The 27,421-nt window shown below is 38.5% G+C and overlaps 1 long non-coding RNA gene across 2 annotated transcripts; it reads left to right on the top strand.

Annotated features, from left to right (window-relative positions):
- The first annotated feature begins 270 nt into the window (after positions 1-270).
- LOC308195983 lies at positions 271-13,326 on the top strand. 2 transcript variants are annotated; one of them, XR_013951996.1, is made up of 5 exons: positions 276-398; positions 5,142-5,316; positions 7,681-7,776; positions 11,651-11,701; positions 12,686-13,326. It is a non-coding gene; the product is annotated as an uncharacterized lncRNA (long non-coding RNA). The 2 variants fall into 2 exon arrangements; XR_013951995.1 differs by lacking the exon at positions 5,142-5,316 and having other exon boundaries at positions 271-398.
- Positions 13,327-27,421: the final 14,095 nt, after the last annotated feature.

Here is a 27,421-nt window from a genome sequence, read left to right as displayed (position 1 = left end):
TTTTTTTTTTCTTACCCCAAATAATGCTCTCTATGTCATCTGTATATTTATGATAGCTCAAAGACATGGGTGTGTGGATCTAATTAAAAATGTGAAAGGGTTTAGCAGCCTGCTGCTTCCCTGTGAGTCTCTTGTTGCCAACTCTTGGCAGCTCTGCTGTCACCGAGCCAAATGTTTAGTCTTCAGCTGAACTACTGCCAGTGAGCTGCACTGCATTCTGGGACCATAGAGCCTCGAGGTACTGTGTTAAACTATCTCACATAAGGATGTGCAGTGAGCTGGACTTCATATCCAATCACCCAAAAGAAAAGTGAAGGAGAAAGCCCACTTTTGCCTGGTGAGCCTCAACGTCGGTCGTGTAAAACACAATGACCAATTCCTTCAGGATTTTGCATCAGGTAAAACAAATAGTTTCTTGAGGTGGATCAACCCATGCATTTGTTTAATGTGTCTATGCAACAATGGCAGTAGTTATATTTAGCAAATTTAGTTTAAATCAGTCTGTTCTGGATACTGAATTAGAGAAAGAAATAACAAAATCCTGGCTTTCTGCGGTAGGAGTCTGGCCTCTAAGCCAATACCTCATGCTAAATAAGCATATTGCAATTCCTCTCCAGGTATCGTTAGCAAGCATGGGACAGTTTGATCCAAAGTTAAAAAAAAAAAAAAAAAAAAAAAAGTTTGGGATACATTTCTTCCACCAGCAACAGGAAAGATGTGATGATAGAAATGTGCTTAGCACAGTTGCATTGCCTAATAAATTCAGGTATAATGTGAAAATAGATAGGGTTATAGGCTAAGCTGGCCTGTAGGCTTTGATCGGTGCTCCAACTCACTTAGGGCTTAGAGTGGACTGGAAGAATTGCCAGGTCTCATGAGTCAGTGATGGATTTCCAGCAGATCAGAATTAAATTCTCCTTTTAGCAGTTTTCCCCTGCACTCCTTTCTGGAAGGGAAATTACTTCTGCTAACAGCAAAGCTGTGTGTGTCGTCGGTATTTTCTTTCTCTTTCCTACTTCTCTGCTGTCCCATTTCTTGTTCCATCTTTTGTTTCCATGCCCTTCATACCTTTGCAGCATTTTATTGCCTTTTCCTTTTTGTCTTTCATTTTTGCTCTTCTCCTAAGGTTTTTTCACCTCATCTGCCTGGATTTCACTTCAACTTTTTTTTTTCCCTTAACTTTTACTATCCTCCTCTGCTGCTTCCCTTTACCATCATAACGTTCTACCTGGGAGAACGAGCAAGCCACCTCTAATGTTAGTCCAGGGACTTAGCAGACTGATGATGTTGCATTTTATTTCTGGAAATGTTTTCTTTGTATGTTTCTGAAACCAGCACAATGGTGAAATAATAACTAGGTGCTCCTGATTGCACCATTGCTCCAACTCTTAATGTTGAGTATTTAAGAATAAAACTACAGTAAAAAATGTTGGCTTCATATCAAATACATGTCTGCATTCATTCATAATGCTAACTCTAGATTAGACAGCACTAAAGGGGCAGAGAGAGAGGGAAAAAAATAAACATTTACACTAATGATCACACATTGTTTGCAAAAAGGCATTTAAAGGAATAGAAGCAGGCACAAGTGTGCAACACACCTGAACTCCACCTCTTTGATCTTTCCTCTGGGGTCCTTTTTGTTGCACCAGGCCTGCTCTGGGAGGGAGGCAGGCCTCAGAAGCCTCTTGGCATACAGCCCAGGCTTTGTGGGCCGCTGGAGAGATGGATAGCTAGGTGCAGAAGTGCCCTGAGGCAGGTGTTAAAATGTTGTTCCTAGTTCCTTGGTGGTAATCATTGCAAAACAATCCTGTCTGCTCTATTCGTATCAACAAGCTGCTTTCTCTGGCTCGTTGCTAAGAGACAGGACTGTTGCTTACAAGTTGCTTGGTGCCTTAGACTTTCATAATTTATAATTTATTATCTTAGCATAAAAATTTGTGTTATTTTTTTACATTTTATTTTGCTACCAACCCATAATTGTCACATAAAACAAAGGTCACGTCTCTACCGGAGTAGCAGTTGTTCTTATAATACACTTTGTAGGGTTTTGGTTCTGTGAAAAGAAAATGCTATTATAAACTGAAGATTAATATCATTTTTGTCCATTAACTTCTTGTATTATATGACTGGTTAGGTCAATGGATTCCTTCAAGATTTCTTCACTATTGAAAACATGTTTCTGTCCAACCAAGAAGGAAATGAATTGAAATGATTTCAATTATCACACGAAAGACGTCGTCTCTTCTTGCTCTACACTTCAGCACCTAATAGTTCAACTCATCAATCCTACTTTCACGAAGTTCAGCGGTAGAGAGGTTTAACCAATGCCAGAAATTACTCTTGTGCATTAATCTAGATTTGTGAATATACAAACCTTACCTTGCTAAAGTGTTTTGTACTTAACACTAGTTAAATCAGCTCAGTGAGGAGTAATGCCAAAGTGGAAATTAGAATAATTTGCAGACTTGTTAAGTTGCAAAATAACTCTGTCACAGTTCACCAGTTATATGTATATATTTATATATGTGTGTATATATATATGTATATATATATACATATATATAAAGAAATTATTTCACTACTCCCTTTGTAAAAATTAAGAGAACCAACCTGGGGTTAGGATTTACTTGACTGTTTAACAGAAAAGCTGTACATACAGCTGGTGTTGTGTTATTAAACTAAAGCAGATTTAAGAGCTGTACCAATACACAACCAACAACTGCATTGCTACTGTAAATGCTTTAAAAAACTGAAGGCAAATATACTTGTTTCCCTCATTTCAGTGAGCTGATTAAGTCAGTTAGAACCAAGAACTACAGAATATTACAGAGAGCTGTAGAAATGGTTATGGAAACAGCATTGCTGCAGAGAGTACCCACCTTGCAAAGCTTGTGAGGGAGTCTCTACCCAGTAAAATCAAGGTGTATTTTCCAGCATACCTGCCTTTTTTTCCATCCAGTAACACTGGTGAAGTTGTCCTTGCAAGAACAGTACAACACAGCCAGGGTTAAGGCACATACCACTACACCTTGCTGTCCTAGCTGGCTAACGTAAGAAAAATTATGTAAACATGTCCTATGGTGACACCTACATTTTTTGTTAGAAGAGTATTATTGAATACTTAATAAGCTTAATTCCCTATTAGCTATGTAATAAGCATGCCAGCCAAGTGTATTTTAGTCATTCTAAATGCAATGAGCAGTTGGTCCTCTTATCAGTTAAGGCTAATCGTAAGGTAACCATGCTCATCTATGTTTGCGATAACTCTCTAATGAATAGTCAGATATCTTCAGGGACTTCCAGTAGTCCATAAGAACTATAGTTGTTCTCAATAGTGTGATGTGTGGTACTACCTTCAGTTTAGAAAGATAATCTAGATACAGCTTAAATAAATGGGATGCCAAGAACTTTTCATAGGTTCCTGAAACCCTGCTCCCCAATTCTGATTTAAATATTTCTCCTCCCTACTGTTAAGTAAGCAAAATGGGATACAAAACAACACAAAAGCCTTAGTCAGTTGTTATTCTGTTATTTGTGAAATTAGAGTGAAACTGAACGAATTTGAGGAATCTGAGTGAAGAGAACATCCTCCTCATATTTTCCATGCTTATGAATAGCTTTCACAATAGTACCTCATTTCCTGTAAAACTGGGGCACTTCATAAACATGCAAGTGTAATGCCAGAATACATACCTCTTTTATATAAGTTCATGTTAAGAAATTATTGCTGCTGCAGCTATTCACTCAAACATCAGAAGAGATTAATAGGAAGGAGGAATGTCACTTATTCACTAATCTTCCAAACAGAGCACTCCCATTGACTCTACACTTGCATCACAACCCTCCACAGAACCAGCTAGAGGATAGTTGGCCCAAAAAGAGGGCAAACTCACATCACTGCAGCCTAAGAAAATGATCTGTTACAAAAAATTCTGACCAAAGATGGCCTTTGAAAACAGTATATTTTATCCTGTCTTACTGGGGGTTGGGGAAGGAGGGGCAGGGAGAGGGAGAGATCATTAGGTGTCAAGAACCACCAACAATTTCTCAGGTAACATGAACTGCAAACTGAAATATGTCCACAGACTGTGCATTAACCTTCTCAGAGGTCAATAAAAACTTTGAAGGAGGATAGAAACTCAGAGGATTTCCATTGTTTAAACTCTCATAGGGATTGTGGAAACAAACAGATTTATGGTTGGTTGCTACTGTTTAGGTTCTTGGGTGAGCAACAGGTACCAAAGGCTTGGGAATGACTGTAAAAGCACAAAAGAAACATGCTAAAGAAAGTGTAGTTAAGTGGCAAATTTACCATTTTTGTCTTTAGGTTAAGTCTGGTGGGAGAAAAAATAAGTGATATGATCTTATGACTAATTTAGCCGAAACCCACATGTGAAAATATCCAAATGGTCTCGAGGGATTGTCATCAGTTGTTCACTCAGGTGTATCAAGTCCGCAGTCTAATCTGGATCTACATCCCTGGGGCTCTGCCAGAAATCTGATAAATTATTCTATCATACAAAATCAATGTGTATTCAACAGGCCAAATCCAGGGGTTAGAAAGACAAGGGCTGATGGATTATTATCAAGGTACAGTACATGCATTAATAGATTCATTTGTATTTTTTTCAGAACAGCAATAATAACTGATTAAACAAGCCATATGAACTGTGGTTAAATAATCAGCAGAAAGTGAAAACACCCTGAATTTTCAGCAGGCCAATCTGAATATTTTTCAGTTATTGATACTTTTTAAAGAGTTTTTGTTTGTTTGTTTCCCCACTTAAACTATATCTTGCCTTGTCTGGCCTAGAATCTCATCTTAAACTAGGGAGGGGCAATTGGACTGAAGGACTGTAGCTCAGGCACACTTCTATGTCAAGAAAACCGTCCTGGCAGCTCACAACTTCTGTATGAAAAAAGGAAATGATTCTCTGTTGCTTTTAGTTGCTCTGCTTTCACGAGCAACTAGTATTATTTATCAAAAGTCAAGAAAAAAAGCTTGCTAAGAATCAAAACAGTTTATAAATGTAAGCATTTGGCTGAAGCTCTGCTGTAATGGATTAACAAAACAAAACTGAGAAGACAAAGCTAATCAGAAATCACATTTTTTCAATCACCTGATTAATTTTTCCTAGGGGTACATCAAGTTCTCCTGAGAAGAGACATGGTCCTGTGCCACCCAGCAGGAACTCAGCATCTTGAATTATCGGACCCCTCTTCAGAGAAATGCATGAAGAATATGGGGGAGGGCTTTTCGCTGCTCCCCTCTAAGGCAAAATGCCCACTGAATTCAATAGGATTTTTTCGTGAGTAAGTCAAGCAGGATTTGGCTCTGGAAGGACATAACAAGATTGAATACACTTGGTTCCCAGTAATGGTGTCCCATTGTGCTGTGGTATGGTAGAACATGCAATGCTGGAGTGCATTCTGTCAGTGCCTCTGACTTCCAGAGGATATTGTAATATCTCATTATTGTAAACTAGAAGAAAGGGATCTGGTAGAATTAGGACTGGAGATTATTGTAGGGTTTTTCAGTAGTACAAAAAAAGCAAAGAAATGTAACCCTTATGAAAACAGGATATTAATAGCTTACATTTGCTCTGTGAACTGTCTTTAATTCCAAGCAAGTTGAGGCAGATGACATGTTTCTCAGCAGTGCCTAGTGGCTCCATTCTAACTTACGGGTACATTACCAAAAATCTTACTAAAAAGGCCCAGCTTGCAAGTTGTTGATTGTCTCCTGCAAGGAACTAAATGATTTACCTCTCCGTGATTTCATTGACTCTACAAAGCTGGCGTGTCATGTTGGCTTTGGGAAGCGAGGCATCTGAAACAGGCCTTACAAAGCACCCTGAGGACTTGGCTTATGCAACAGGGTAAAGCCTGGTGTATTCCCTGGTTCAGATATATGCATTCCCATCCATGGACCCTGGACACCTCTATCACAGTGTGTCGTAGACATGCAGTCATAGTATGATCCAAGTTCAGGTGACCTACAAATCCTATATGCCTTGCAGTTTGCAAGCTCCAAAGCATTTCTAGGACATCAGATGCAGCTGATCTGAACCATTGGATGTATACATTATGAGAGTGAGCTCTGTCCATTTGTAGAGCAGGCTACAGTGTATGTTGGGCTCAGGACAGGTGGTAACTCAGTCCGTGCTTTCTCCTGGGCATGACTCAGACTTGTTGCCTGGTCAAGGGCTTTTGTCCAAGTGATATAATTGAAAAGGTGAATATGAACATAGGCTGGGACTTGAGTGAAATGTGTTTGCTCTGAATATGTTGTAGTAGTGTTCAATTTGCACCTACAAACATACAAATTTTATTTGCTCAGATGAATTCTTGACCAATTTTTTCACAAATCCTGAATGTTATAATGTAGCCAATGTACTCTAGACTTCTAACACATACTGGTTACTGAAGAAGTGTGTCTGGCTTTGCTAGGTCACCCTGGTATAAATTGGGAACAGCTGCCTTATTAAGGAATATCTCTGGAAGATATCAAGTGTGTGCATGGCCGCATCTCAGCTGTGGCCATCCTTACCTATGGTTCTGATTATTTGAAGAATGTTCTAACAGGCACAGTAGTTGTACCAACTCTCAGAAAGCTGGAAATTTCCTGTAAGAAACATCTCTGAATGTTATAGTGAGAGGACTGTGGGAATCCATATGTGATTTTTTCTTATTACCCTGGCACAAACAAAAATCATTTGTCCTGTTTGGGGTTATTATTCTTCCATGGCAAATGGTGCATCTCTTGCTATTCTCGTTTCCAAAATAATTATATATTTAAGCCTTCTGACACACACAGATTTTTTTTTCCTGAAAAATAATTTTTAGAGTTTATATGCTGTATTTTAAATGTGTTTACATATACACAAATAAAATATTGCTGAGCTGAAAGTGGAAAGTATCAAATGTACAGTGAAAGTAGCAAGGGCTAGTGTGAATTAGTGATATTCTTAAAAAAAAAGAAAGAAAAGAAAGGAAAGAAAAAGAAAGAAAAAGAAAGAAAGAGAAAGAAAGAAAGAAAGAAAGAAAGAAAGAAAGAAAGAAAGAAAGAAAGAAAGAAAGAAAGAGAAAGAAAGAAAGAGAGACCTATCTCTGTATTCTGCATTTACAGAGTCTCTGAGACTGCCAATGTACCTGGAAGGCATAACACGAACTTTTATTTAACATGGACCTGTCTTTGATGTACATTATTAATTGATATTTATAAAGAAGTGCATTAAGATTTATCTGTATATGGGCACTAGTATAAAGCCATAAATATATTTAGCTAGTTGTTACAGTTCCTCAACATCGCTCACCAGTGAGACAGAGAATAATATATATTTGATATGAATAACATCTGCATTTGTATCTAAATAGAGGAGGAAATGCATCTGCCTTCAGTAGATCTCTCTTTTTAATGTTTCAGCCTGCAAGAAATGCACATTAATAGCAGCTTCTTCCCTGAGGAAGGTTTTGAACTGGAGTACTTGAGAAGAAACTTACAACAGAGCAGCCTAAAGTGCCACCCAGTCCCTTTTAATTAGCACATATAAGTCCCCTACATCCCAGATATGATTGAGAATTTCTGCCATTTCATTTTAATATCAGTGTTATATGCTAACGTTTGTCAGACTAAGCTAAAAAGCCACTTCTTTTTATGTTGTTTCCCACATGCAGAGCAGACCTCTTACATTTTTGTTGGCTGCTAACGTACTAAGCGTTTTTTGGCAGCGTGCGGTTCTGGATTGAAGCCATGCATGCAAGTCTTCCACAGTAAGTATGGCCCAAAGGATTAGAGATCAATGGATTTAGTTATCTGGTGAAGTTCCCCTGCCTCTCTGGTGCTATTAAAAGGTTTTGCTATTGTAACGAGCACCAGAACTTTTCATTTTAAACTTGCCTGACTGAAGCTTCCAGTTAGGCTGGAGAGTGTAAGAAAGTTACTGGACTTCTGCAGGCAGCTTTACTGTCATGCCACTGAAACACACGTCCAAGAAAAACTCTGAACAGATATTTCATACGTTTGTGCTGGGTCTGGCTGGAAAGCAGATAACTTTCCCCACAGCAGCCCATGTACTGTTGTGCTCTGCACTTGCAGCTAGAACAGCCCTCATATCACATCAGTGTTTTGTCTATTGCTGGACAGTGCTGGCACAGCATCCAGACTCTCTCCAGACACCCCAAAGCCAGTAGGCTGGGGGTGGGCAAGAGGTGGGGAGGGGACATTGCCAGGGTAGCTGACCTAAACTGACCAAAGGGATATTTCATGGCATATGGTGTCACAGTCAGCAATAAAAGGTGGGAAAGGGGAAGGAGAAGGAGGGAGGGGGCCTGTCATTATGAAAATGAACATCTGTCCTCCCAAACAACTGCTACATGTATTTAGGCCCTGCTTCCTGGGATGTGGCCGAACATCATTCCTTGATGGGAAGTAGAGAATAATTGTTTTCGCTCTTTTTTTTTTTTTTTTGCTTCTGTGTGGCTTTTGCTTTTTTTGTTTGTTTGTTTGTTTGTTTTTCCCTTTCTTTTCCCTTTAATTAAATTATCCTTATCACAACCCATGAGTCTTTTTCTTTCCCATCATACTTTCTTCCCCCTCCCTTCCCCCCCCCGCTTTGAAGAGAAAGAGTGAGGGAATGGTTGTAGTGGAGTTTAGCTGTCCTTCAGGATGAAACCAACACAACATTTGACAGTAAAAATTGTGCATATAAGAAAAAAAAAAAAAAGGAAAAAAAAAGAAAAAGAAAGAAAAAGAAAGAAAAAAAAAACACATTTTGGTGTGTTTTCTCCATGTTACTGGAGGACACTGTCTTAGAGAAAATTGCCTTCTAATTAGTTCATCATCAAACCCTGAGAAATGGGGTAAAGCCTCTTTGAAAAAATCTCATCCACAGCACCACAAGCCTGAGGGAAAGGAATCCTCAGTCCCGAGAGCTCTGAGCCTCCAAACCACAAACCTGGCCAGCGGCTGGCCTGCCACAGGGTATTGGCTGAGGACTAGTGGACACTGCCCATTGCTCCCTGCTCCGCCACTGGCTCCAGTGCTTTCGTGTGCTGTTCAAAGCTACTGATTCGGGCCACAAAATATCCGCTTCCTCTCCCTCCCCTCCACGAGGCAACATGAACAGCTGCCACTGAGATTTTCTCTGCAGTGCATGTGTGGAGATTCCTCCTGTGTTTGGCATCCCCGATACAGCAGAAATGTATCACAAAGCCCTTCAGGATTTGGCCCATGCTGTGTGTGAATATCTTGCCTTTCAGGTTTGAGGGACTAAACAGATTTTTATTTTCTTTTTTTAACCATAGAGCTTCCTGAGGAGACGAAAAGCCTGAACCCAGCTGATTTAACATTGTCTTTTTAAGGTGAACAGAATAAGCCATTTCAGGCATTTTCCTACATAGTGGACTCTTGCTAGGAGGTAAAAATATAGTTCAAGTTTGTGTCCATCCTATGTGTATAGGGAGTGGGAAGGCAAATAGGAACTCTTCTACACCTTCCTGCTCTCTTTACCCAAGCCTTAGTACAACTTCAGACACTATTCCTGTAGCTAGTGAGCTTCATAGGGCTAATCTCTCCAAGAAGGGGAATTATAAGAAGAAAATTATGGGAAAGTAAATTCAACCTTCCCACATTTCTATTAGCAAGCTACAAATGATGACACATATTGCAGTGTCATGAGACCGGATGGCAGAAGCTGATAAAAAGTCATTCAGCACACAGGACAGATTCTGACTTGAGCCAAAGGTTGATGCAGTATCAATTCTGTCTAGAAACATTTTACTGTCCAGAGCTGCAGTTCATATTACGCTGTATATTTATGAAATTCTTTGCTGCAAAAGTGACCAACAACATCAAAAAAAAACAATTCATACCAAGATGGCCCTCCCACCATATGACTAAAACAAGAATCACCAACTACAAACCAACTGCTACTGCTAAGCTCAAAGTCTTACCAGTGTGACAAACAGCTTAATTCTAATACTACCATCTCTACCACCCCAGACTAAAACAAAAATCTGCCAAAGGAAGGACAACATATAGTAAAAGAGAACACCACTATTGAAGAGGTGATCTAGCCTTGATGAAAAAGCATGCTACTAATTTTATGATTTTGTTCTCCATTTAAAAAATGCTTTCAGTTGCCAACTGTCCTGAGAAGATCTTCAGACCTAGCAAGTGTGCTCAGAGGAAGACTATCTGGTCACCAGGCTCCCTAGGAAAGCCACATAGTTTGGTATTTGGATTAGTTCTTATTTTATCTGGCTGCCCTTATGAAAAAAATACATTTACAATTTGTTCTCTGCAATACAGAACTAAGTCCAAAACCTTTGTGAGAGCTCAGATAAACACCCCTAGCTTATCCATGTAAAATCAGGTTCAACCATTAAAAAGCTCCTCTAATTTTACTTATATCTCAGACTTTCCCCCAAAATCCTATCCTGCAAGAATCTGCAAACATTCCAGGATCATACAGGTACTTTGGAGCTTCCATTGAAACAAGGTGAACTTTCTGAGATGTATGCAAAGTGAATTTCCGAAACTTCCACGAATTCAGAAGTTCACTCTTCAGTATTTTTTTAGGTACTTCTAGATTTGCTAATTATAGATTAAAACCAAAAACAATAACAACACCTATTATATTGGCACTCTTCTTATTCATTTCCATTTTCAGATTTTTCTGAAGTTTTGAAAATTGATGCATCCATGCAAGGTGCTAAAATAATTACTTTCCTGCAGCTGGAATGCACTAAAACAGCTTTCCCCAAGACAGACTGTGCTCCTGCAGATGGTTCAAAGCCAGGGAAGCAAATGGGGATTTGAACTGTCTCAAAATTGGAGTTGCTCTGTGTTTGAGGTTTACCTCATCCCAATATAGATGTAGTAGCCAGCCAAATACCTCTGATATGAACGCTGTCTTCTTGGGAAGCGCGTGTGCCCTGAAGTCTCTGTTCCTAGCCATGACTCTTTCCCTCTTGTGTTTCCATTCCCAAGGCAGGACCCAGCCCATTACAGTGCACTCATTGTCAGCAGCTGCAGGTGTCTCCAGGTAGAGCTCATCTTGATTTTTTCTCTTCTACTTCATCTCTATTTTAAAAACAAAAATACCCTTTATTTTAATAATCTTCCCATCATCGTTTTGTTAAATTGCTGGCCTTAGCCTGCCCTAACTGAGCTCACAAACACCTCTATTTACTTTTTTTTTTTTCTTTTTCTGCTTCCCATTTCCTTCTGCTTTTACTGAAGTGATCTCAGAGCCCAAACCCATGCAAACAGACTTCAGAGATATGCAGCACTGTCAGGGGCCACAGACAGCGACAAAGAAAACCAAGCCATAGTCAGCCTCCTCACCACTTGCTCTAACACAAGCACTGCTAGAGGAAAATGTACAGAATGAGGGCCACAAGGTGTTGGCCAGAAGTAAGGTAATTACATGATCTGTGTAGTCATAAAGGATTCCTCCTGTTTTCTCATTAGGCTGGGGAAATGTATCTCAAAAGAGCACATATAGTGTGATCTAGCACCAAAGGATTTAATGAAGAGGATTTGTCTGGTCCTTTACTAAATAACATCAGCACCTTGAAGTTTTCTTTTGTTTCTCACTTACCAGTAGGGGAATTGTGTTTAATTTAAAGTATTTCTCAACAGCTTACCAAGCAAACAAACCTACAAGCCGATGTCCAAACCTGTTTTCTGCTTGTAAGTGACTCACACTGATATTATTCTCAGTCCGTCTTTATATGTTAATGCAATCATACCTATGTCCTTCCCCTCATTTCCCAGCATGTCTTCTTTCACTACTCTTCTTGTAGCACTCCCCAAAGGTTTGCCTGTATCAGTCCGCAGTGACTGATTTACACACTAGAAAGTCTCTGAAAGCATAAAGATGCATCATGCATAGCACAGCCTCAGTCTAGAGCAGGGACATGAACAAATTAATTCCCATGATATTTATGGGAACTTAGACATAGAGGGGCAGAGAATTAAAAACAGGGATGCTCCCTAGCAGGCAAGGAGACTGCTGGCTAATATACTCCCTTGGATGAAATCACACCAGGAAAGTGTTTGGAGCCTAACCCTAGACTTTGCATGCCAAGTTCTTCAGTCTGGTGCTATGCTATATGTACCAGTCCAATCTGTGGCAGTGCATGACTCAGCCAGACCTCACACAGCTGAACTGAGCTTGGAAGCCTCTGCCTATGAATTCCTGGTTTAGACTTCACTTTCTCTGCCTGTTTTCTATTAGCTCTGTGGGTTTTCAGGCTTTTATGGCAATCCTCTGACTGAAAATTACTGCTGCCCAAGACAGCCTGACTGCCAACAAGGTTGCAAACACAGAAGATCTTTTTCAGAAATTCTTAAGGGCATGAAAGGTTGGCTATTTTCAAACTTTTCATTAAATGTACATTTCTGAAAGCTGAAACGTTAATTTCCATACACTTCTCTCTCTTTTTCTCTCTCCCTCTCACTTACCCTCCTTTTTAAGCTGACATCAAGAATTCAGGCAGGGAGAGAGAGAGGGAGGGAGTGCAAATATATTTTTCATGTAACTCTACTGAAGTCAGGGAACTTACACTAAGGAAAATCTGGGGCCGCTCTGTTTATTTTCTTATTCTGGGTTTGCTTAATTTCATGCCACTTAAAATTACATTTAATTGCAGCAGTTCTCTGTTTCATTTTCAGTTGCACTCCTTTCCCAGCATGTTCCCCAGGACTTTGGAAGAGAAAGGCTGAATCAGTTTGGAAAAAAATATGAATATTTCTGAATGTGCGGACACTTCTCACCTCTCAAGTGTGGGAGGAATATTTTACTGCCCACTTACCCATCACCCAAATGTCCCGATCAGGTTATTGAAAAAAATTAACTTTAGGAATAATTACCTGAAGACAATAATGCTCTTTCTGCCTCAAAAGGCACATCTACTACCTTATATGCTTTTTACCTGTGTATCATAAACCCAGGCTGGTTACAGAAAATAAACTGAGGAATGCCTAAACTCTCTAAGGCACCTACTACTCAGTGCTCAGTTGATCTGAAGTTATGTTACTGGCAAATAAAACTATTCACACAAAACTCTCACTCTGCTCTAGCTGCATTTTAAAACAAAAGCGTATACCATGTGAGACGCTTGTACTCTGAAAGTCAAGGCCCTGACACGTGGCCAGCTCTGGGGAAGGGTGGAAAACAGACTGAGGATTTTGCTAAAAAAGCCTGCTGCCAGGGTTCCTTGACATTCTTCGGCACAACCTTTTGGACCACGTTCAGTCTTACTTTCATTTGCAAATTCAGCACTCACATGGTGGAGCTTAATTCTCTTGAAAGTTCATGGCAAGTAAATTTCAAAGTCACACATACGTATTCACATGCATGAGTAGTCACATAGGGAATTGCTCATTCACCGAGGGAGTGAAACAGTGCCACATGACCTATGGAAACACTCCTAACTCAGTTACACATCTTGAATACTGTATATGGAATATTTGGAGACAGCTGTTCATGATTAACCCAGATAGGTTTTAAAATATTTACATTCTTCCTTGTGGCCCTGATTCAGCAAGGTAGACAGGCGTATGTGTAACTAGGCAAATAAATAGCAGGGCATCGTAGGAAAGCACAGTGTGAGGAACAACTGAGATGTTTTACTTTTCCTATTAAGCCCCTTTCAATAGAGAGATGGAAATAAATTCGGTTGTAGAACAGGTATAAGTAAGGAGAGGACAGTGGCCTTGCATGCTGGAAATGGAGTGGTGTGACCTGTGCATGGATTGGTGCTAGTCTTTAAAGATGTGGAATGTCACACGAGTACAAAGCACATAGGATAATTTTGAAAGAAGTCCCAGTTTAATATATTTTTAATGTCAAAACCCTTTATTACAAGTGAGTTTTGCTTGTGGATTTTTCATGAGCAGGAAAAGAAGATACATTCATTGGATGATTTATGCATTTCAAATTATTTGCTCAGCTCACTGCAGAAAGAATTGATACACTGCAGATATCCATATTACATCTATTTCACCTTCCTGTAGCTTTGAGGATATGTGGCAAAACAGCTTTGCTCAATGCCATATTCATGTGTCCTATGGGAGAAAAACTATTTTTTGTTCTTTTTCTGCATCTATGTATTCATTAAACATACACACACACACACACACACAGAAGCACTGAAATATGAAGAGATCCCCATAAGCAAAGCAAGCTGAGTTGGAACATGTTTCTGAATTTGTTTGCAAAGCTGCGACAGTGAACAAGTCTCAAAAAAATGATACAGTTAGGTGAGACTGCAAAGTTTGGGGAAAGTTCTTTGAACACATGTAAACATGAAGTGTATAGGCAAATGTTTAACTTGCTTTCTTTACTTCTACAAATTATATTATGAAATCAGATGTCTGTGACTTCTTAGGAATGTCAAATCAATGTATTCCTTCAAAACAGATAATTGCAGGGAACTGCTCTGCTTCTCAGCTTCTATAGTTTTGATTGTTCCACTTTCAAACTGATAATGATCAGTCGTTTCAGTTGTTTTAGCAGTTCATTTACATAATACAGGTAGTTTTGGAAACATCACCTGCAGCCCCAAATATAGTGTGTTAGACACTTCAGACTGAACAAAAAAGAAGCAAACACATTGAGTTTACACAACAAGAGGACAGAGACAAGCCTTGAGCTTTTATTTGCTGCCCTTTGATCACAGGGACCTACATTTTAATCCATTCTAGGCAGAATCATGGAAAATGTATTTGATCTGATAGCTGTATCAGCACTACTTTAATACACCTCTCTCTAAGATTCAGTATTGAAGCATCTAGATTTAAAATGTCCTTCTGGTGCCAAAAGAGATTGAATTTGACAGGTTAGGATTTATGAGTACCGCTAACATGTAGCAGAGGTCATCTGATATGGTCACTCCTATATTGTTCCTATGAGAGAACGCATTGTAGCGGTTTGGAAGTAGCAATATGGAAGATATAGTGTATGTCTTGTTAACACACACATAATTAGGATCTTAATGAGAAGCTTTCTATTAACATCGTATTAGGGCTAGTGACCTAGAGTGATACAAAGTCAATGGACCCATTACATTGTGTGCCATACTGTACAAAGTCCCACTGAGAGCCACAGAATATTGAAGGGCCATCCATATGATGCCCTCAGGGTCTATTCTCCCTTCAATGCATATGTATAACTCTCATTAATGTTAATAGCTGTTACATCTGAATAGTTAGGGGAGAACAGACCCTCTGTTTAATATGAAAGTGTACTTGGAGGTGATTCCAGGGGAGTTTTGGGATCCAATACAATGTCAATGAAATTACTATCATCAATAGGTGAGCACCAAGTGAAATCAACAGGCGGCTGTGTACTGTCCACCGTGTGTGTCCAAAATGAATTGTGCTCCCCACCCCCCAAAAAAAGACCTATCGTATATTCTGAAATGGAAGCCACCTAAGCCAAACCTGTTATATTCTCTATTAATTCCTTTTTATTATGAGCTAGGCTCAGAAAATTATCCCCATTTTACAGATGAGAAACCAAAGAAAGGTTCATCTCGCCTAACTTTCATAGTCTAAATATCAGATTAATCTGCTTTTCTAGACTCTTCTTATGATTCACAGGAACCATAAGGTACCTAAAGAAGGTAATAGATTCTGGTTGTCTTGAAACAAGATGATTCATCCTTAGGGGTGCAAATTTCCCTCCTGAGACTGCACAGGAAGTGTAGACTTAGCTGACTTACATGAGATGTCTGCAACCACCTCAGGGTCACACAGTATGTATGTAGCTGTACAAAATCTTGAACCTTGGTTTTCAAGGGTCAACCCGACTACTCCAGACACCATTCTGCCTTTCTTTCTGGTCAATGACTATTAGCCCCTGGACATCTTCCTGTCTTTTACAATATAATGTTTATCTTACAATAATCTTCTGTGATATTCAGCAGGTTTTTGCTGGAGAGCAACTATTTTTTTGTGCAAGTGTAGCCATAGCTGAAGAGGCACTGCCTGGTACATGTAGGATAATGATCATTCTCTGTATGTATACTGTAAAGCAATGTTTTAGATTTATTAATTAAAGAGTATAACTCTAAAAGTTCTCAGCATTGGCCTAAGTCCTCCCACTGAAAACCCTGGAAAGACCCTCTGTAACTGCCAAGGAGCAGCAAAAACAGGCACTTCTGATAGCCAAAGGGAGCTGGGAACCAGCACAGGGCAGGCAGGGGCAGTGGCCTCACCAACATGCAGTGCAGTACCGCAGCACACAAACATGCTCTGACAGACATTGCTTCAGAGTGGAATATCCCAACTTAAATTTCCAGAAACTTCATGTTGTTACATTTGTCTTTGCATTTGCAATAAGATTGATCAAAGTCACTCTAAATTTTGAAAGGAAATATGGATCATATCTTCTACTGTGGCTAAAGGAGGAACCTGTGAAGGTGTGAATGGATATGCACCTAAAAAGCACTTTTAAATGGTCATGAGTGCAAGTCATTAGGTCCTGCATCTCTGAGGCTTTCTGCTGTAGCTCTCTCTTACTGACATCCAGGCTGGCAAGGAACCACCATGTGTTGTGTCATCAGACCACCTAGGAGCCATGGCTAGGACAAAATCAAGGTGGATTTGAATTAAGAAACTATGACAGAATGGGAAGGTACTCTATTGTCACACCTTCTCCTTACCTCACCAGCATATCTGGCTAGTATCACTTCATTTAAGTATCTTCCCATCCTCTAGGCAATGACTTATCTGTGATTACTCTATGACCATTTTATCTTTTATCAGACCACTCTCTGACTCACCCTACTCTGTTCTGTGCCTAGAAGCATGTTCCCAGGAAGCAGAGACCAGTCATCAGCTTCAGCACACCTAGGTTCAAAGAAACAGTTAACAACCCTGGGTGAGCTCCTCTGACTGCTGTGTATAACCCCTGTGCATGACAGCAGCTATCAAGTGTGCTGCCATTGCTAGGCTGAACCTCTAGGCATTAAAATAGCCACTACAATCTCTAACATGGCTGTGCAGGCTACATTTTCATGCATTTACATGTATTTGTGAAAATGCAGTCTACTTATCTGACAGATAGCCATGACTGTGATAGAGAATTAAAACTCTAGAAAAAAAAAATTTCCACTGGAGTTAAAAAAAGAATCTGTGGTTGGGAGTTTTTCGGTGTTTCATGTAATCACAGTCCTAATATTTGTACTAAAAAATGCATGCAAGACTGAAATCCTTCTGAACAAAAACGAGGAGAAAAGGACTGACTGTGTGTTTATGTGTGTATAGGTATCTGCATACAGCCATACCTAAAATGGGCAGTGTGTGTTTATAGATACCTCCTTCCCTCTCTGTGTATGACTATACAGTTAGATATATACAGCCCGTGAGTGTATATACTACACTTAGTTAAAAAATAAAGACTTCTATTCATATCTGCCTTGATAAATGCATAAATGTACAGACAGTTTCTTGGCCACAACTACTGCATGCTTGACAGATATGGTCACCTCATACCAGACCTCACCTAGACCTGGGGCAAAGACAAATCCAGTTTGATTGATTGGGATATTGTGTATTCATTCATTAGTCCAGGCTTTGGCAGACAAGACCTGGCAGGTATCTTCTTGTAAGCAGACGGCTTTCCTGGTGTGGTCTTGGCTTTTCTGGCAGCTTTGCTGTGAAATTTTATACACTTATGTGGCAGGGATTAAGGCTATCAGGACTCCAAGATTTCTCATATATTAGACAGCATATGCAGACTGAACCCACTGTATTCCCCATCCTGAAGAAAATTGTGTGCTGCTGCTGTTGGGCTGTCCTATACAGAGTGAGCAGAGGGTCTATTTTTCAAAGTTTCTTTTATAAAGAAAGCACCTGGAATTAGTAGTGAATTTCATGTAAGATTCTCTTCCAATTGACTACAGCACAGTCCCCAAAAACTGGGGGGGGAGGGGGGGGGGGGCCTTAATATTCCCTCCAGCAAGAGGATTAAAATGAAAAGGACAACTAAAAGAGACAACCAGAAACCAACCCCAAGCTTTCATTGGTAATACATGGTTTATAAGTCAATTACATATTGACAGAACAGGTTTGAAGGCTTAGAGATAGCTTACCCTTAAAGTTGGTATTAGGGTATGTAATTACTTTGGCTACTGAAACAGACGAGAGGAAAACACTGCTTATACTGGCCATTTATTTATTTATTTATTTTCATTCATTATTTTTCCTAGATAATAAATGCACTGCTTCATAAACTTGCCAAGAAAAATGTAAAGTCAATCATACTGCAGAGGACATGATTTTTTCAAAGAGAGTAAGGTTCATCGATTAAAAAGGGCCAAAGACACTGAATTAAAATAAATGGTCTCCATTCTTATTTTCAGAAAACAAACAAAAAACATTGTGTAGTATTTAGCTAGTAAAAATACATTCACATCCACTAACAATCTTATTAAATACTTCCAGAGTTCAATAAAATTCCTTATTATAGATAAAAATCAGACCCAGATTTTTTTATAGGTAGAGATTCCTAATGTATGTAGTTCAAAAAGAAAAAAAAAAAAAAAAGGAAAAAAAAGAAAAACAGTTATTAAAAACTGTTCATTTGTACTTTTAAAGCTTTCAGATGTATTAGGCTTTCAGAAGGAAAATAAAGAATGTAAATATTGCTGATCTGCTTCTTTTTTGTTTTTCAGTCAACATGTATTCTTTGTTTTTAATTAAATGAAGCTGACAGCATTACAGTCTCTTCACTCACACTCATCAAATGCCAGATCAGAACTAAGAACAGTTTTAGGCTCTGAACCTGGAAACGTTTAAATTCATTGTGACTTTATGACTACTACTTGTCCCGTTGCCTTCACTGCATTGACTTTAAAACAACTTCTCATTGTGCAAGGAGTTAAACAGGTTTGTAAGTAATTACAAGCACAAAAAAATGAATACATTTATTGAGGTCAGTATGACATGACAGAGGAGGGATATCAATATTCTTTTGAAGGGACTCAGAGATGTATTATTATTAAATAATTAAAAATTACTAAATGATTCATGCTTTGTTTTGCTTTATTCATTCAATGTTTAACAGGTAGGATTTTCTGTTACTTGATTAAAGATAACTACATTTCCTGTGAGAGCATAGCCAAAATTATTGTGTAGTATTATCAAATAAAAGATTTGACAAAATAGACCCTTTGCAACTACTCACTGAACATACCTAATTTGTACCAGTGGAATCTTCATTCAGTTTCCTCAGGTCACTTGGATAAATAGTCTTTCAACTATTTAACAGCAATAGCTGTTCTATAACTACCCCCCATTTCAGTTTAGTAACTTTTGGTGTATGATTGATCACATACTATTCTTTTTTCTTCTTTTTTTTTTTTTTTTTTTTCATCAGATGCCTAAATCTTTTACAGTTGGAAGATGATGTCTTCCCATTAGCTGTAACTGGTGCTGGATCTCACTTCTAGAAGAAACTTAATTGAGTATAATATAATTCATACACAAATGTGTTCACCGACAATTATGCCAGCTCCTGAGAATAGCACCCATCCCTGGCACTAAGTGTCTTTAAAAAGCTCTAAAATACTGTATTGTCTCACAAGTACAATATAATACCAACCCATACCAGAAATCTCACAAGAAGAATCTCCAGCTTCAAAACAACATGGAAATTGTTGAATTCAAGATTGTTATTAATTATGTCAATATTTATTTAGATAGCCAAGAAAAAATAGTGTAAATTTCTACCTCAGAGAATAGCAAATGAAAAAAAAAAAAAAGTGATTAGTTATTATAACTATCTTTAAGAGAATCTACTTACACTTTCTAGTAGTGTTGAGGTGTGTGATATGTGCAGTCGACTACTGATACTTAATGGACACGTTTTCAGATATGGCTAGAACACCTATACATGTAGGTAACCAGACAAATGACAGACAAGACCATAAACAAATTCTGGTTGTATAGATTGGAATAGAGAAAAGTAAAGCATGCCCTACTTTTCAGATACTTATTTGGTAGAAAAATGCTACATCCTCATTGTATTGGCTGAAGTGACTTTTTAGGAAAAGCTCAAAGAAAAATTATTTTACAAAACAGGTAAAAATACTCTCGTTTACTTGTTTAATGATTTAAGGTTTTTTTTGTTGTTGTTTCCTTTTTCTTTTTTCTAAGATGACTAGCACGAAAGCCTTGTTTTTAATGCTGCATGAGCATATGTGTAGCAAGCATGGAAAATGCAATGTAAATAATCATGTAACAAGGATGTGTTCCCACAGTAAAATTGGACTCCCTGCTATATGTTTGTATTTAACTTGGTTCATTCTGGGCATATGTTTTTAAAAAAGCAGCAATTCCAGGGAATGGACGTTTGACAGGCAAAGCTGCTCTTAGAATTGGATACCCCTTGGAGTACTGAAATGAGAGAGCTTTGGTTAGTGAATGTCATTGCATTGCCAGTTCATCACCTATTATTATGTGAGCGACTTATCTAAGCAGGACTGCACTGTAAGACAGCCCCCATAGAGAAAAATAACATCCTGACATGAGCAGAATGCTTTATTGTGTACCCAATCTAAATAAACAAGTTGAAGAGAAATCAGAGATCTACTCTCCTTCGTCCTACTAACCACAGAATATATAATGGCAGTGATGATGACCTTTTCCTCTTCATTGCATTTCTAAAGAGCAGAGGTTTATGTTCAAGGCAGGATGAGAGCACAATGTAGATCTTTCACATTGGGGACACAGAAGAGGACCAGGCAGACCAGTAAGATGGGACAAAAAACTGCTATTTTTTCCTGTCTGCCAATGCTAGCCCATTCTGGAATCAGCAGAGCTGGCACAAGCACAACCCTGCTTCCAACAGTGGCATGGCATCTGTGCCCTTGCACAGTCCCAGTGCATTATGTCTGTCACAGGCACCATGGCTGCAGGAGGCCCTGCTAATTTGGCTCTCCTCCTCCTTCCTTCCCTCTCTGCCCAGTTTCCAGTTATGTGGACTATGACTTAATGCCATAATTCACCCAAGGTAATTAATCCTCAAAACACCTCTCTCTTAAATGCATTATTTGCCCTATATTGCAGATGGTGAAAATAAAATAGATTAAGTGGTTTGCCCATAGCCGCAGAAGAAATCTGTACTGGTTGGGATCAGACCCAATCAGATACACAGGACTGGCTCCAAACATGCAGGATACAGTTCACTCAAACAGTTCTGCAATTATGGATAATGTTTTAACTTCATTGTGATATCCACTTTTTGCTGTTTCTTATTCAACTATAATTTCCTTTAGTATTGGTTGGAAGGGGAAAACCAAAAACTTTATGTAAGAACATGGTATTATTGAACCCTGTGAAAAGGGTCTTAGAGCTTCACTACTCAGGAAAGATAGTAACTTCAAAGGTCAAAGGCTAATTCTGGACTGAGAACTAAGGCACAAATAGTTTTCATGACTTACCCAAGGGAGTCTGTGGCATTGCTGGAAACTGAACCCAGAATTTCTGAATCCCAGTCAAGTTCTATAACCACAAGATGACTCCAGGACTAGCTGTAACCTTCAACTGCCCCTGCCCAAGAATTCATCCAGGCGCCTCATAATCAACGAGAAGTAGTTTATTGCTCTTGATGAAGTACAGATAAATCTCTAAGTGGGTGAGTCAGTAGGAACCATGTAGTTTTTCTCCAATGAGACATAACCTGGCATACAGTGTATAATATTGCCTTCTCTTCCAGAGCAGTTTTCTTCCTTTTCCAGAGGTTTGTGAGTTTTTGAAGCTCCATCCAGTCGTGAAGGCATAAACAGGAAACAGGTTCCCATTGATTCAAGATAAAGATGAACCTTCTTTACAGAATGAGTATTTATTTATTTATTTATTTTTATTTTATTTTTTCCCGACACAGTTATTTTTCCAGAATTTAGAATACATAAAGATATTTTTAGGAAACTGCAGCATACGCCAAATACTTGCCTGAGTGCTTTATGACCTTATGGTGAGGCCTTGTTAAGGGGCAAAATGTTAGCAAAGAATAGTGCAGCATTCTGTTAGAGAAATATAATACATGGTTAAGTATTGTGTCACTAGAAAGCAAACCAACACATCCTTAATAAGAACAGTATTCCAGGGGGGAAGAAAAATACACACAAACATACAAAGAAGCTTAATAATTTTCCAGCAATGGATTTTACAGGAGTTCTTGGCCCCACAGAAGACTTATTAATCTATAATTTCTTTCCTGAAATAAACTAAGGTGATTCAACCCCAGTGGAGCCAGGTACTTCAGCAAATCCCTAACCTTAAATTCATAAGTAGTCCCACCAATTAAATATAATAATAAATAGAGTATGAGTAACAAACGGAATCAAGACCATGGAAAACAAACCAAAAAATAAGAGCAAGTGGCTACAAGGAAACACTGATCTTAATACATAGCTTTAAGGTTTGCTAAGAATTTTCATTAAGAGTCTTTTCCTTTCTTTCTGGGGAAAATAAAAAAAAAAAAAAAAGGCAAAACAAAACGAAGTTGCCTTTGGGCTTGACAGGATTGAAACTAAATCAAATTCTTCCATGGACAAGGTGCAATAGGAATACACCAGGCTTTTTTTATCCTTGGATCTATTTTCTTGGGAAATAGCATTGGAGGAATAGGAACCTTTACTAAAAATTTATTGACAACATTTTATGGAGTCAAATTACTTTCACCTAAATTTTTATATGTACTAGCACTTCTGTGCATAAAGGACAGAATCTGCATAAGGCACCTCTTTGAATATATAAGGTATGGTCAAGCTCAATAGCAAGATGTGGTAGGCAGCAATTCTATAAATAAAGTGGTGTAGAATTGTGCAAGACAATACCCAGGCTTTACTTAGTGCTGTAGCTGAAATCCAAGTTATACAATAAGATCTATTTGCCATAAATTTCTTTCCATGTTTAGTATGGTGGGGAAAGTGACATAAATAATTCTGCTTCCACTAATCTTAAAAATTAATATGGGAAGCTTCATGGAAAAGCTATGGGAAGAAAGGGAGGAAGAAAGAAGAAGAATTAAATGTAATTGTTCTGCCATGCAGAAGCACTATTTCAGTAAGATACTTAAGCACTTGTTTAACTTTCACTGCATATGTGTTTCTATTAAATTCAATAATCCCTGCTGAATAAAAGAGCTTGTTTCCACAACTTCAATTGGTGATGCACTGTAAAAAAGAAGCATTGAAATTCAGGTTTGCCTGGCACACCAGGCTATCATTAATCTCATATTGCAAGGCCACAAAGTCTTTAATTAATAGAAGACTGTATTACCAAAGTTAAGAATGAAAATCATAGCACTTTGTTTAACTTTCATGTTAACACGTGACCACTGCTACAGGAAATACTTAACTTGTGATCAGTTCACATGATAGTCACAGATTCAAGAGAGAAAACAAATATTTGATCAGATGAGTATGAAATATTCTTAACAAAACCTATTATCAATATTTTTAATAACACTAAGTTTTCATGAATAATCAATAAACATTGAATAATCAATAAACGTGGCAGGACAGATTCAGTACATACTCGTTCTATAAGATAGTGTACTTGAGTGGCTAGAAGCAATTGAATTTTCACCAGTGCTTTTCATAAGAAACATTAATGTCATATATTCAAGGCTACTTAACGACAGTGCTCTGGTATTTCCTCTGTTTAGTGTCGGTTCTATGTACATCCATATGGGGCTCATCAAAATCTACTGTGGAGTGACTGATCCACATTTTGGCTGGATACAAGAGCAACTGAACTTCTCCTGTGATGCTGTAAAATGAAATGAGTAATGTTACAGTCAAAAGTAATTTACAGTCTGTAGATTTAAGCCTTGTTTATATACATAGTTGCTGCAGTTTAATTAAACTGGTGCCAACCTCCATTTGGACATCCTTCTGTTTCAGTCGTTTTAGTTTAAGCCTGTTTTAAGTGACTTACAAATAATCCAAAATATGAGTGTCCACACAGAGCCTTCTGTACTATCTTAACAAAATGAATTTAAAGTCAGATTTTAATTGATACCAGTACAGCTCAACAAATTGCCAAGTCTCAGATACAGAAGGGACTATATGAGATGCTCCAAAGGATGAAGGCCCACCTGATATCTATTAGTGGGAAGTGCAATGCAATAATTTAGGAGCAAGTGCTAAAAGGAGTACAGATGGAAGACATTAAGTGAAACTAACAATAATTACAAAGACTAATAATGGGAAGAGAAAAACCCAACTGAGGTTGAACTAGACTTGTGGCCTTATGTATGTCTCCTGTATGATGGTCAGTTTGAGCCAAATCCCAGGTACCTACAAGTAGACATGTAGGAGTGTCCCCCCCAGATTTACCTCACTGCTTTCCACATTGATAAAACAAAATTTGGAAGACAAGGAATCTGTGGTAGAAGCAGCAGGCACTGGGATGAGATTTTGCTAGGCTCCCTGCTTTGTTATTCCTGCTTATAGCAGAAACAGCACCTGCTGGTAGGAGAAGACAAAGCCTTTACAGAGAAGAATCTCTTGTTTCTTGCTAACTTGCAGTTCCTCTGGGGCAGGGTGGAAGACAGATATTTACAGCAGGCAATAAAGAGTATGCATAAAGTCCATCTGGGGCAGGCCAAATATATTTTATTGAATCAAATTACTCTGGATTTCCCTGAGAACTCTGTAGTTCTGGCCTTGCTTACTATATCGGCACAAATTCTTCATCCTGATGGCAATAAGATTGTTCCATGTATGGCTGCACAAGAAGCTACTGAAGGGTTCCTACAGGCTATTACTTCATGTACACTCCTTCTCTTCACTCATGCCATCATTGCTAATTATAGGAGCAGGATGCCAGCAGATGATATCAGAATTTTCCAGAAATATAAGGACTGGTGCACTTTCTATTCCCACCTAATTCAACAGTGGTGGTTTGCACTTGCTGCCAGACAGCAAATATTCTAATTTCAATTGACTTGAGGGGAAGTTGTACAGGCTGAAAATGTAGGAGAAAAGGGCTAGTGAGACAAGGACTTAGATGGATTCTAGTGGGGCCTTTCAAAGACTGATCAAATCAGGAGATGATCTTTTTGAACCATTAAGAAAGAGAATCCAACCATCTGGGTTGTCCTGATAATTTATGATAAAGGATAAATCCTCTATATTACATCTATCCTGTGGGCATATACATTTTATTTTAAGTGGTAGCAATTAAGAAGTTGAATAGTTGTAATATTGGTACTTAAGATCATCATTTATGCACTATAGGGTCCTCAGCATACCTTGCTTCACAAAGGCTGTACAAAATGTGAAAGCATCGGAGACTGTATCAGGAAAGTATGTATACATATCCTTGTATACATGACATCCACATGTCATGTCATGTACATCCACATGATACACATGACATGACATCCACATTGACATAACGGATTAAATATCTTCATAAATTAGAAGATTTACTTAAGAAAAATTCTTAGATGCTTTCCTATGAAACACCCTATGAGCTGGAGCCTGGAACTCAATGTCAATATCACATATATATATATATATATATATATATATATTTCTAAAGACACCAAAAACATCTCACAGGTTACTGCTGTATGGTAACTGAAAGGATTCATTGGCTAATTAGCTTTGAAAGTTGTTGGTTGGACAAGCATTTCTGTAGTGAGGATACCTAAAGAAAGTGGTTGATTAGCTTTACAAATTGACAATCGTGTTGAGATCTGTATGAAATTAGACCCTGACACAGTCTTCCTTGCCCTAACATAATTTATGTATTTGATGGCCTGAGCCACTAGGGAATAGATACTTAACACATATCCTGCTGGTGTCAGAAACAACGAAAAAAAATATTAAACCAGGCTTTGCAAGTATTTGATTTTCTTTCCCAAGCAACAAAGAAAGAGGATAAAATCCTATCATTGTATTGACCTTAACAATAAATGTGTCAGCGTATTCATATATTGTTTGCATGTAATGAATAGCAGAGCATTCTGCTTTAAATAGATAAACAGGTAATGGTTAGGACCGTCTCCTATGGAAAGTTATATGTTACACAAACACAGTCATAAAACATGTTGCAGGCTTTATTTTAATCAAGACTAATGTTAGAACATATGCACTCCTTTGTCAAGACTGCTTCTTTCTGTCTGCAGGCAACTGCATTTTTACACTTGAAAGAAAAGGAGCAAAAAGGATTTTGAACTGAGGAAAGTTTGTTGCCTATATTATTCTTTCAGGCCTATTTGGTACATGCAATCCACTGTGCTGCAAATCTAAAAGTTATTGCATGTTAAGGTAGGACTGAATCAAAGCCCTGTTAATATATGCCAGTATACTGAACTCTCGAAAATTCTTAGTTCGAGATGCTTATGCCTGGATTCAAGTCCATTTCTAAAAACTGCTTATGTAATCTAAAAAAAGACACAGTTGTGACAGTCCAGACTTGAGAGAGGTCATTTTATTCCATTGGCACAGATGATCTATTTTGTGTATGGCTTAAATTCTGCTGTATGTGTATCCAATTTTCAAGGCGATGGTGCACATCTTGGCCACGTGGATTCCTGCTTAGATCCAAACCAGGATTCCTTAGTATTAAACTATTGTTCCTCTTTGGCCACAATGGCAGTGAAATTGCTGATTCCCTCCAAATCTGGCACCAGAGAAGTATAAGCCTAGAGGCAATACATAAAGAATGCAAGGTGAGATTTTTGGATATATATATATATATATATATATATATGTTTTTTCCACAGGAATATTGAATGGTGGGCGGAAATGATTTTACCTCAGAGGATTTGCATTCATGGTTCTGGGCTTGTCCTAAAACAACCAGAAACATCCAGGAAAAAATAGGTGGGCATGCTGTCAGTCAAGCTGACTCACCCTGGGCTGTTGTTTTCCATGCTTCCCTCTCTCAGTCTGTTTTACTGTCTCTTACATTTGCAACGCAAGATTTGGGGGCAGAGGTGGGGTTAGAGCATCTGCCTGCTCCATGTTTGCCCATTGCTTGTGACCAGGAAAGTGGGGTAAAGCATTATGTCTCCCAGGTGCTGCTGAAGTGTTATTTCTGTTGACACCAAGTCTGACAACTGTGATGTTATTTGCAGGTGATTAAAATATAGAAAGATCCAAAACCGTGTGGAGCTGAGTCATTTTCACTCCTCTTGATTTGAATGAGAATACTACAACTAACCAATGAAACTATCAGCCTGCAGGCTTTAAATGCACAAAAGGGAAAGTTTGTTTTCACACAGCACAATAATTAAATTGTGAAACTCATTGTCACATCAAGTAAAGCTGGCTAAAAGTAAAAAGGCAGTTAAGAACAGATTAGACAAATTTATGGATGATAGGACTGTTGGTGTCTATTAAGCTCAATGGGGCAGATGCAAAACCAGGCTCATGAAAT

This window comes from Anser brachyrhynchus, assembly GCF_964034855.1.
Source record: "Anser brachyrhynchus genome assembly, chromosome: 5".
Taxonomy (NCBI): Eukaryota; Metazoa; Chordata; class Aves; order Anseriformes; family Anatidae; genus Anser; species Anser brachyrhynchus.
The sequence above is the reverse complement of the archived record's forward strand: the minus strand, read 5'-3'. Positions and strand labels throughout refer to the sequence as shown.